Source organism: Artemia sp. Qi Xiang Cuo, chromosome 1 (assembly GCF_049724085.1).
Source record: "Artemia sp. Qi Xiang Cuo chromosome 1, ASM4972408v1, whole genome shotgun sequence".
NCBI classification, from domain to species: Eukaryota; Metazoa; Arthropoda; class Branchiopoda; order Anostraca; family Artemiidae; genus Artemia; species Artemia sp. Qi Xiang Cuo.
In genome coordinates, this window is record NC_142794.1 from 10,392,904 (window position 1) to 10,405,613 (window position 12,710).

The following is a 12,710-nucleotide window of genomic DNA, read 5'->3' on the forward strand; positions in this document are numbered from 1 at the left end:
TCCCAAAACTATGCCTTTGGAGACAACAAGTCCTACGCCCCCCTCCCCTTGGGATAGGTCTTTAAGTTATATAATTTGCACATTGCTTGCGTTATAATATTTTTTTTTTGGGAAGTATGCAGATACTTCTCAGAGTGACGGGGGATTTGTGCTTGGTTTGAGCTTTTATTCGAAAAATTTTCCATATGGAGGGAAATTTCCAGGGGTGAACTTTCTAGGAGAAATTTGTCTGAATATGTTTGTCATATTTCTCTTTGCCTGCTCAATTTTGTTTTTCGAGACGTTTCGGGGAATTGCCTCGGGGAAATATCCAGTGTGTCTGTATTTCTGGGGAATAATTTCCGTGGAAGGGAGATTTCTGGAGTCATCGGGAAACGATTATTACTTGAAGTCTTTTTCAGAGAGAGTATACTAAGGAGGATTTTTGAGGCTTAATCTTCTGCAAGTAATTTTACGAAGGGAGGGGAGAGACTTTTCAGCAAGGATGGAATTGTCCGAAAGGAATTTTATAGGGGGTTTATTTTGCATGGGAGGAACTTTCAAGGAGGAGTTTCCCGAAAAAGGAGCGAATTTAACATGGAAAGTGACCCATATTTACCGGCATTATTTGAAAAGCGATCAAAAATTAAATTAGAAAAAACAATTTTTTCGACTGAAAGTATGGAGCAGCGTTGAAGCTCAAAATGAACTGCAATTACTCAATATATGAAGGGATTACCCTCCTCCTTAATATCTTGCTCATTACGCTAAATTTTGACCGGTTGTCCAAATTTTTTAAGAACGAGTCCTGAAACCCAAGGGCTGTTCAATCAGAATAGGAAGCTTTTTAAGTGCTAAAACCTTTAGCGTAAAGAGCAAGGTATTGAGGAGGGGGGCTATCTCCTCATATACGAAATAATTCCTGCTCGTCTAGAGTTTTAATATTCCTCCTTGCATTTAGTTGAAAAAAAACTAGTTTTTTTATTTTATAAATAAAAAAGATGAATTGGTTTTGCTCTTTTAAAATCAGAGGGCAGAGGGTATAAACACCAAAACTAACTCTCATTTAACTTGTTGAATTAGTGTAATTTAGTTAGTTTAAACATTGCCGACATGCTAGTTGACCATTTATTAATGGTTGGCTTTTGGATTTATTACTTTCTTTGTATGAATTGTAATGAAGTTAGAAGTATTTTGTATGCGTGATTTGTTTTGCGACAGCAGTTGTGATTCCTTTATTTAAGGGAGGCGAGAAGACTAATGTGTCAAACTGTAGACCTATCTCAGTTTTACCCCTATCAAACCGTATAATTGAAATTTTAATTAATAATAAACTTTACACACATCTTTTGAAATTTAATATATTGCACCCCCAATCAGTTTGGTTTCGGGAAGGAATAGGGAACAGGCAATAGCATATTTAGTTAACTGTGAAAATCCTGTTCCTAACAAAGATTACCGAATTGTAACAATATTTTTAGGCATTACTAAAACTTTCGGTACAATTAACCATTCTCTACTTTTTGTAAAGCTTCGAAAATATGGAATTAATGGAAAATTTCTCAATTTGGTTAGCAGTTTCCTCTCTGGTTGTCCACAAAGAATTAAAATATCTGGCTCAATATCTCAACCATTGCTAATTAGATGTGCAGTACCTAAGGGTGTATTTCTTATTATTTTTGATTTATGCCAATAATCTTTCTTCTTCTCTTCGGCCACTGGTGAATAAGATTTGATAATTTACTAATAGAGAGATTAATGTTTTTCTCCCGATGTTGGCTGATGACACAGCTCCAACTGTGTGTGCGAAAACGACAGAATTGCTGGTTACTTCATTGTCAAACATTATCCACAGAATGTCTGTCTGGATAAGGTGCAGATTGCTATTGATTAAGTCATATTTTGTAGTTTTTGGACGGTCTTGTAATTGTTATCTTTGGATATCTTCAGTTGAAGCTGAGGGCCTTGCAATATGGAGGACTACAACTGTTCAAGGCCTTTGCATCATTGTGGATGAATCTCTTTCTTTTAAAGATTACATTGAGAAAGTTTCAAATATATTAGCTAGAAAAGTGTGTATAATTTGAAAACTTAAACATTTTTTTCCCCGAAGGAAATAATTTGTATATTATATTTTGATTTCATCCTCCCCTATATTTTGTATTGTTCAATACAAAACTTCTTCTAGTGTTTTTGTTGTTCAGTACACTACATATTGTTATATACTATATTTTTTAATATAGTTAATATAGTTAATTTTGTTAATACTTTGTTAATATATCACAAAAAAATCTTAACAAGGTTTCACTTCAATCCTGTGTCCAGTGTGGCACAATGGGTGGGGAAAGTGTCGCAAGTTTGAGAAATTTTGAAGACAATTTTCTCGGAATAATGAAAAGTTTATAAACATGTTTTTACATTTGTACGGCCGTCAATAAAGCGCTTGTAAAAATTTTGAACAAAGAACAGGATTAGGAAAGAATAGTGACCCCCCTTATAAATGGAGGCTAGTTATGCTTTAGTTGCTTTAGTGATGCTTTAGTTGAAGTTGACGCAGCTATATTCTCGCGGAAAAACTCCTTTTTACATATTCTTTCGGATTTCATTTGTGCTTTGCTGGAAGTCCATCAGTCATGATGATTAAACTGATACATTTAAAATTTCAGCGTAATCGTTAAAAACCATCGGTTAAAACATAAATGACTTTCTAGTCATTTTATTGTCCTTCCCTATTTAATGAAGCTATTTTCTTCTTCTTTTTTGCGACAAAAAAATACTTGTTAATTAACATTTCGCCTTGTTCCTCATCAGACATTATAAAACTCATATTCCAGAAAAACTGTCAAGAGAATGACGGCTTGGCAACACTGTTTAAAAAAACAGCCTAAACATCAACAAACATCCTTTGCCGTCTTCTGATTTTTTTGTTTGTTACTGCTATACGACTTGCTCTAGTTTTTTTCCAACGTCTTCGGTCTCTTCCACCTTCTCTTAGTCTATTTTGGCTTTCATAGTCCTTTGCCAACGTTCTTTGTCTTCTCCAGAGAAGACAATGAGGGGAAATCATGAGTAAAATCCTTATATTCATATTTTTGAAGCACAAAATTTTTTTTTGGCGCTTCAAAAAACATCCCAAACATCACAAAACATCCTTTACCATCTTCTGATTTTTTTGTTTTACTACTAGACGACTTGCTTTAGTTCTTTTCCAACGTCTTCGGTCTCCTCCACCTTCTCTTAGTCTATTTTGGCTTTCATAGTCCTTTGCCAACGTTCTTTGTCTTCTCCAGAGAAGACAATGAGGGGAAAGCATGAGTAAAATTCTTATATTCATATTTTTGAAGCACAAAATTTTTTTTTGGCGCTTCAAAAAACATCCCAAACATCACCAAACATCCTTTACCATCTTCTGATTTTTTTGTTTTACTACTAGACGACTTGCTTTAGTTCTTTTCCAACGTCTTCGGTCTCCTCCACCTTCTCTTAGTCTATTTTGGCTTTCATAGTCCTTTGCCAACGTTCTTTGTCTTCTCCAGAGAAGACAATGAGGGGAAAGCATGAGTAAAATTCTTATATTCATATTTTTGAAGCACAAAAAATTTTTTTGGCGCTTCAAAAAACATCCCAAACATCCTTTGCCATCTTCTGATTTTTTTGTTTTAATACTAGACGGCTTGCTCTAGTTCTTTTCCAACGTCTTCGGTCTCCTCCACCTTCTCTTAGTCTATTTTGGCTTTCATAGTGCTTTGCCAACGTTCTTTGTCTTCTCTAGAGAAGACAATGAGGGGAAATCATGAGTAAAATCCTTATATTCATATTTTTGAAGCAAAAAAAATTTTTTTGGCGCTTCAAAAAACATCCCAAACATCCTTTGCGATCTTCTGATTTTTTTGTTTTACTACTAGACGACTTGCTCTAGTTCTTTTCCAACGTCTTCGGTCTCCTCCAGCTTCTCTTAGTCTATTTTGGCTTTCATAGTCCTTTGCCAACGTTCTTTGTCTTCTCTAGAGAAGACAATGAGGGGAAATCATGAGTAAAATCCTTATATTCATATTTTTGAAGCACAAAATTTTTTTTTGGCGCTTCAAAAAACATCCCAAACATCACCAAACATCCTTTGCGATCTTCTGATTTTTTTGTTTTACTACTAGACGACTTGCTCTAGTTCTTTTCCAACGTCTTCGGTCTCCTCCAGCTTCTCTTAGTCTATTTTGGCTTTCATAGTCCTTTGCCAACGTTCTTTGTCTTCTCCAGAGAAGACAATGAGGGGAAATGATGAGTAAAATCTTTATATTCATATTTTTAGAGGGGAAATCATGAGTAAAATCTTTGTATTTATATTTTTCAAGCACAAAATATTTTATTTTGCGCTTCAAAAACATCCTAAACATCACCAAACAATTGAGGAATTGGATTAATCCGTCAATTGTTCAAAATTGACGAATCAACTAGTTCTTTGGTACATTTTGGTGAAAATCAGATTGAATTACCAGACGGGTAGGTTGCCATCAGGGCCGTGGAATTTGGATAATTTTTTATTGAGGCTATTAAAGAGGGATTGGAAACATTTTCATGTGCTTTAGACCCTTCCTAACGTTTCGACACCGTTAGGGTCTCTCAAGCTATTTATCCTCTTTTTAGTCACGGCACAATCACTTCGGTAATTTTCTTCCTCGATGTTGGCATTCCATGCGAATTAAAACAAATATGGGGGTTTCAGAAAATAAAATTTCGGTGCGGAGCGCGGTCCTGCACGGTGTGGTTCTCTCTCCCTCTATTTTTAAACTCTTTATATTACCTGTCCTTTTTTACTATCCCTTCTATTGACTTTCTTAATCCAGTAAACATATCTCATCTTGCTTATGCGGTTGATATTCTATTGATTAGTAGAACAAAAAAAAAGAACTTTCCTTGTCTGTTTTGACAGTACCATCTAAACTTCTGGCGATTAGTCTCGCTCTTAACCTTTAAAATGTAAATATCTTTCGTTTAAAAGTAATGTTGTCACTTCTCTAAAGCTATAATCTTTTTCTATCTCGTCCATTTCTTTTTTTTAAAGTGTCTGGGAATTAATGTTAGTAAATCACTAAAATCCTTCTGGACTCTTGCTGTTGCTGATTGCAAGAAGAAAATCCAATTAAGTTATTCTAAAATTATTACATATCGAGGTAGATACAATAAAAAGGTTCTTGCTAGATTACTTTCGGTTTATAGAGGTCAATTGGTTTTGTTTCTTTCTGGTGTTTACCCTATTTTTATAAACGATATATCATTTCAGTTCGTTGCTATTATTTTCTATTAATTCAAATTTATATTCAAATTCATTTAATTTTAAAACAAGACATAGCTCTCGTGGGCAAAGGCCAAATATGATGTCTCTTAGTCAAAAATAGCAAAATAAAGTTGTCTGATAAAACTTCGTCAGGATAAACAAACTAAAGAATAAAGACACTTGAGATTGAGAATAAAATTGTCTGATAAAACTTCGTCAGGATGAAATAAACTAAAGAATAAAAACACTAGAGATCATTGTAATATTTCCCAAAGCTTGGCACAAAGCTTTTACTGTGGCACATGGTATTACAGTGGACTGGGGTCAGTTTCGGTACCTTCTCAGCCACTTCCCTTGGGGGACGAGATCTTATAAGAACTAAAGGTGGGGGAAGGAATGATCGGTAGATGGGATGTTGGAGGAGAGAGGATCCAAATCTTTGGCATAATTTTTCTCGGCGGGAAAAAAGAGATTCAAGTCTAAATTCTTTGAAGTATTATATTTGCCCCCATGACATAGATATTGAAATCTTATCTCAGTTTATAGGTCCAAGACATTGGAACGAAACTTGCAGAGCTAGCTGGCAAATTATCCCAGTCCTATTGAAGCTTGGCGCCCACAGTGGCATCACTCGTTTACTTTAGTTTTCTTCTTTTCCTTCTTTTTGAAGTCTCCGGTTTGTACTCCTTGCTTTCTTTGTTATATTTATCTGGTTAATAGTGTCTTTTCTAATTCTGTATTATTTCGTTTTATTTTCTTTTCTTGTGGGTAAATAAATAAATATATAATATGACTGGGGCCTTTCTCCTCAATTTTTCTTGCGGTCATACTTTTGCAAAATGATGCAATGCTTTTTATTTTAAGCCTTTCTGAATCGTATCTTGAGGCTTATTAACATAAGCCTGCTCTCCATGATTCTTATACCGGTAGAACTATTGCACTGGCTATGAAAAGAATTGGAAAAACTTGGATTCACAACGATGCTTACAAGTACCAACCCAGATACAGGCAGTTTCTATGCCCTACAAGCAGGAACATCCTGAGGGGGGGGGGGAGCAGGGAGGGGCGCGCCTCCCCTCCAAAATTTTTGGCATTCGGTATAAATTTCGCCGAAGGCGAGAATTTCGGCAAAATTTTTGCAAAATTGCCCGAAATTTAGCAAAATTCTTGATTTGTGCAGAAAATTCGGGATAAATCAGGTGGCAATTCGGTAAAATTTACGAAGATCGCCCCTCCAATGAAATGAGTCTCGGGACGCCCCTGCCTACAAGTGCCAACCCAGATAGGGACACTTTCTATGCCCTACAAGTGCCAATCCAGATAGGGACAATTTCTATGCCCTACAAGTGCCAACCTAGATATAAACAATTTCTATGCCCTACAAGTGCCAACCCATATAGGGACAATTTCTATGCCCTACAAGTGCCAACCAAGATTTGGACAATTTCTATGCCCTTCGAGTGCCAATCCAGATAGGGATAATTTCAATGCCCTACAAGTGCAAACCCAGTTATGGACAATTTCTATGCCCTACAAGTGCCAACCCAGATATGGACAATTTCTATGTCAACCCAGATATGTACAATTTCTAAGCCCTATAAGTGCCGACCCAGATAGGGACAATTTCTATGCCCTACAAGTGCCAACCTGTTTTTTGACATTTATTTATGTATGTGTTATAAATAAAAACATTATACTCATTCTACCCTACAAGTGCCAACCCAGATAGGGACTATTTTTATGTCCTACAAGTGCCAACCCAGATATGGACAATTTCTATGCCCTACAAGTGCCAACCCAGATATGGACAATTTCTATGCCCGTTCAAGCTCCAACCTAGACATACGAATATTCCCTACGAATGGATATATTAAATTTGAAGTCCGGTATGTTCTTAAATTAAATTAATTCAGTGACCGGAGTTAATTAAGAGATCATTTAAAGGATTAAGTCAGGAATAAATAACTATGGACTTTTGGTAAACTTGACCTAGATTCTTCATATTCCGTGAGGACATAAACTGGATTGAACTTTGAATCTAATTGGATTGCGCAACAAGTGAAACTGACTGCAGTAAGAGATTGAGAAATATTATTAATTTTGAGCATTCAAAGAGTGTAGACGTAAAGTGATATAATATAATAAAACATTAATGTGACCCTAAATGGTGAGCAGGAGAGGGGCAGATCCTCCTGTCAGAATTAATAACTTCCCTTTTAATAATGCCTAAATATTATTGTCCTGAATGTAGAAATCCAGCAACCAGTGGGACAGTTCAGTGCACTAAATGCAGCCAATGGTGGCACCCCAAATGTGCAAAGATTACTCTTGGCTTAAGAGAGAAGTTAGAGAAATGGCTATGCTTAAACTGTGATTTTCCCACTTCCCCTTTGATTACAAGTGATGAAAAACTTTCTGGCAAAGTTACGCAAAAAGCAAGCCCTAGATCTGTTGCGAAAAACACGCCTATAGTAACTCCCAGGTCCTCCAATCCCCAAGCAAAGATAATAACTAGGCCCAGCAAAAAACAGAAAACTCCCTGTGTCGATTGTGGAGAATATATACGAGAAATTTCAGCGTTAAGAAATAAATGCTCTGCCCTTGAGAATGAACTTTCAGCCCGTGATTCTGTTATCGATAAGCTTGACAATGAAGTCAGGTCTGTTTCTGAAAAACTTGGGATTGGTATGCAAGAACGCCGTATTTTAGAAATTTTAGCCGACGAAAAAAAAACGACAATTGATTCTCTAATGATGCAGATAAATCAGTTTCTAAACCGATTTCCACTGGATCAAATCCCAAGCGGCCATGAACTGTGTACCCAGCCAGCCGCCCAAAATAACCAACGCAAAATGACGGCTGTAAGTATGACGTCAGTTACAGCAGATATGCCCCTTCCAAGTGCGGTGAATAATAATAATGACATAGGTGCAAGAGATGAAAATAATGTAATTCCGATTGACAAGTTACAGGAAGAGGAATTGTACATCATTTTCTAGAAAATAATCAAACCACAATGTAAAAGAGATTGTTGGTTCTTTCGGAATGGTTTTTGCAAGAGGGGAGCTAGTTGTCAATTTGCTCATGAAAATAAAGTGACTCCGATAAACAAAAATAGAGTTCGACCTTGCCCTGAACAGCCCAAGTCAAGAGGGGCGTGTAAATTTTTCGGAGAAGGAGCATGTAAATTTGGTATTCTCTGCCGGTTCCTAAATCCATGTTCTAGTTTTCTTGCCAAGTCATGTAGTAGTACTAACTACGTCCTTGATCATATAAAGATGTACCCTCGTTTTAGATGCTTAGATGAAAATTGTAGACTAGCGCATTTGAACCGTACTGACCCAAGCTCATCAAAAAACGCCCACTTTTGACGACGCAAACAGCAGAAAATCCAAAACAAACCCTATTGGGGTCTAGAAAAGAAGGTCCACCTTCCTGGGGAATCCAAATCCCCTTTTCAGTACACCACCTCTCCGATTAATCCTCTCAGAAGCCTCTTCGACGTCCTCACTCCACCTCCTCCACCTCGCCCTGATCCTAAACAGCCCATAAACACCCAGCCCCGGCCCGAATATCTTCACCATCCACTGGCACCCTGTAACTACCGCACGACGATATGTTGGTGAATTAAGTTTAAGTAATCTTTATGCTGCCCCAGTTACAATAGGGGACAAGAAATTCCAAAATAAACCTTTCTCCCGGAAGTTTCCTGACAAACGTTACGTATTTCCTTCTTTCCTTTACAGCAACGCCGAAAGTTTAAATCTAGAGAAATTTACTGAACTCCAGACTACGGCTCAAATGCTTGGCTCTTCCGTTATCTGTGTTTCCGAGGTCCACCGGCAAGATCTTAATTTATTGAGAGTTCCAAACTTTTCTTCTTTTATTAAACTTCGGCCTGATAACCATCCTCTTGGGAAAAAAGAAGGAGTAATTATGACACTCTTGAACTAAGATTTAAAACATCCACTTTTAAATTTACATTTTCTTGAAGAAATTAATGAATTTTTTGGGTAAAACCCCAAACATAAGCGACTCCCTAGGCCGCTCTCTGCCGTAGCAGTGTGCGTTTTCTATTATTCACCTGGTCAGCCAGCTGCGGCAAGAAAAGCTTTTTGGGAGAAGCTGCAGGAATCAACAGATTATGTCCAGAGAATCCACCCATATTTTGGAGTAGTGATGTTAGGAGATGCTAACGAACTCGATAGCAACTCGCTGGCCAGGTCACTTAACCTTAAAACTGTAGTCGATTTCCCAACAACTAAGGGGAATACATCTCTGGATGTAATCCTGTCAAATCTTTCGGAATATTACCAGAATCCAAGTAAACTAGCACCACTTGGTGGAAGTTATCATTATATGTTACAGTGGAACCCCTTGGAAAAAGTAAAAATTAAATATTCAGTAACCGAAGTTACTTCAAGGCCGATCACTGACCATGGTCTGTTGCAATTCGGTGACTGGATAACGGGAGAAAACTGGGTCGCGGTCTCTTCAGCTAAAGACTTGGACTCCCAAGTAGAAGAATTCCATAATAAGTTAAATTCAAAATTTCTCGAGTGCTTTCCCGAACGTAAGACTAAATTCTGTTCTATTGATAAACAATTCGTAAATTCAGAAATAAAGCAACTGATAAAACATAGATTGCACCTAATACAAAAAGGCCAAGTGAATCAAGAAAAACAGTTGGCAAACCAAATAAAATGGAAAATCAAAGAGCGACAAGTAAATTACTAGGAAAATGAAGTTGACCATCTTTTGGAGACCAAACCGTCGCAGTTTTTCAGTAAAATAAAAAGTCTGACTGGCAAAAGTTCTCAACCAGTTGTCTTCATGAAGGATGAGCCTCTAGAGATAACCGCGAATGATTTAAATGCCCATTTTGCTTCAATTGTGCAGTCTTACCCCCCTCTTCCACCCGAGGATCCTCCAGTAAAGTTAACTACTTCTTCAGATGATAATTTAATTGCTGATATTTCATCGGCAATTATAATCCGTAAACTCTCTTCGTTAAAAAGAACTTCCGTTGCCCCTTTTGACATTCCAGTTGCTCTCATTAAAGCATTTGCTAAAGAATTATAATTTCCCCTTCAGATAATTTTCAATAATATAACAAAAACAGGATATTTTCCAAAGAAATGGAAGAAAGGGTTTATTACTACAATTCCAAAGAAAGGAGCAGCTATTGATTTCTCTGATGTCCGGCCGATCACAGTTACGTCAGTTTTTAGCAGAATATACGAAAGCTTTGGTGCCGCATGGCTGAAAAAATATCTTTTGAAAGTAACTGATCGAAAGCAATTTGGTATCATCCCTAAGTGTTCGACAGTTCTTTACCTTGTTAATTTAATTGGTTTTATTTTAAAACACCTGGATGAACCTGGAAAATGGATAAGTTTAATTGCAATTGATTTCAAAAAAGCATTTGACCTTGTTGATCAAAAAATCCTTTTAGAAAAAATTGCGGAAAAAAATATACCCAGCTTTATTATTAAAATCATCAAGAGCTTCTTAACAAATAGAGAGCAAACTGTGAAGTTTAAAGACCAATTTTCCACTTTTCTGCCCGTTTTTTGTGGAATCCCACAAGGAACTGTCATCGGGCCGCTGGGCTTCCTCCTCATGATAAATGAAATTGCTGCTAAGCTGGGGGACAGATGGAAATACGTTGACGACTTGTCCTTAACGGAAATCGTATCTAAGGATTCGAAGAGCAATGCTGCTGGTATCATTGACCAAGTTACCTCAGAGGCGGCTGAACTAAATATGGTCGTGAATAAGGACAAAGGCTCGGTCACGACATTTTCTTTTCTTCAGAATACTCTACTGACTTTCGAACCTCCTAACGCTTCCGAGCTAATAAGCCATAAGATAACTTTACTTGGTGTGGGGATTTCTTCTGATTTCTCATGGCGGGAGAATACAAAGACAATTGTAAAAAAAAGCTAACGGCGCAATCCAAATGCTAAAAACACTGAAAAAATTTCGAGTTCCTAAGGATAAGCTGAAACTAATATTTCACACTTTCATCCGCCCCTTAGTTGAATATGCTTGTCCGGTTTGGCACTTTGCCCTTACCCAGGATGAAATTGATAAAATGGAACAAGTTCAGAAGAGATCACTGCAAATCATTTATGGCGGTTCCCCTCTTCCTTACTCCTTTTACCTCAAGGAATTGAAACGTGAATCCCTTTCTTCCCGCCGAGGAAAATTATGCCAAAGATTTGGCTCCACCCTCCTTCAACATCCCATCTACCGATCATTCCTTTCCCCACCTTTTGTCCCTATAAGATCTCGTCCCCCCAGGGAAGTGGCTGAGAAAGTTCCGAAACTAACCCCAGTCCACTGTAACACCATGCGTTATAGTAAAAGCTTTGTGCCAAGCTTTGTCAAATATTATAATGATCTCTAGTGTTTTTATTGTTTAGTTTATTTTTATCCTGACGAAGTTTTACCAGATAATTTTATTCTCAATCTCAAGTGTTTTTATCCTTTATTTTATTTATCCTGACGAAGTTTTATCAGACAACTTTATTTTGTTAATTATGACTAAGAGACATCATATTTGGGCTTTGCCCACGAGAGCTATGTCTTGTTTTTTAATTAAATGAATTTGAATTTGAATTATGGAGGAGCCCTAAGTGAAGACATTTTCCCTATGAATGAAACGTTCCAAGACTTGATGTTAATTTTGGAGTAGACCCTTACAAGTGATTTTAATAACATTTTCGCTAACAAAAGTGAAGAGAGTCATTTCATCGTTCCCCTCCCCTGTATTTCAAGATTATTTTAACGACATTTCCTAATAATAGTAGAGAATCGATTTTTTACCCCCCCCCCCCCAAGTTCGAAGAGGCTTCATTTAGTGAAAGGCAAGATTCAGATCAAGGTTTTCTTATTTTTAATCAAATTAGACCCTTAGAGACTCAATCAATTCCTTTTTTTCTAAAAAAAAATGGTTTTAATGTATATTTAAGATCCTATAAATTTAATTCAACGTGTATGGGCCATGCTCCGGAGGCTAGCATAGAAGGGTTAAGAAAGACAGTAGGGGGATTGCTTGAAAAAATCCTAAATTAAGAATAAAAAGCTTAAGGATACAATTTGCTACCCATATTGTCAAGTAGTTTATTACCAGATAAACAAGTAGTTTATTACCAGAAATGAAAATTTTAGACAAATGTATTCAGAAAATAAATAAGACCTAAGAAAAGTACTCTGAAAATTGCTTTGGGTCCACATACATCTTACAGCTTTCCTCTTGTTTCATTTTTAAGTATTTTCATTGACTCCTCCCCAATTTCTTCAAATAATTATATCTTTTAAATTTTGAATTACGCATTGGATCTTGTGTTTCTTTTTCTCTCAGATATTATATGGATATTTTCATTCACAAAACCAAAAACGTTAGATCGGAATTCAATCCAGTTTTTATGTTGTGCCTCCATCTGGAATTCCC

At 36.8% G+C, this 12,710-nt stretch overlaps 1 protein-coding gene across 3 annotated transcripts in view; it reads right to left on the reverse strand.

Moving 5' to 3' along the window:
- Positions 1 to 12,710, reverse strand: part of LOC148956001 (cell adhesion molecule Dscam2-like) — a 240,243-nt gene that overhangs the window by 23,043 nt on the left and 204,490 nt on the right. The window lies entirely within an intron of this gene.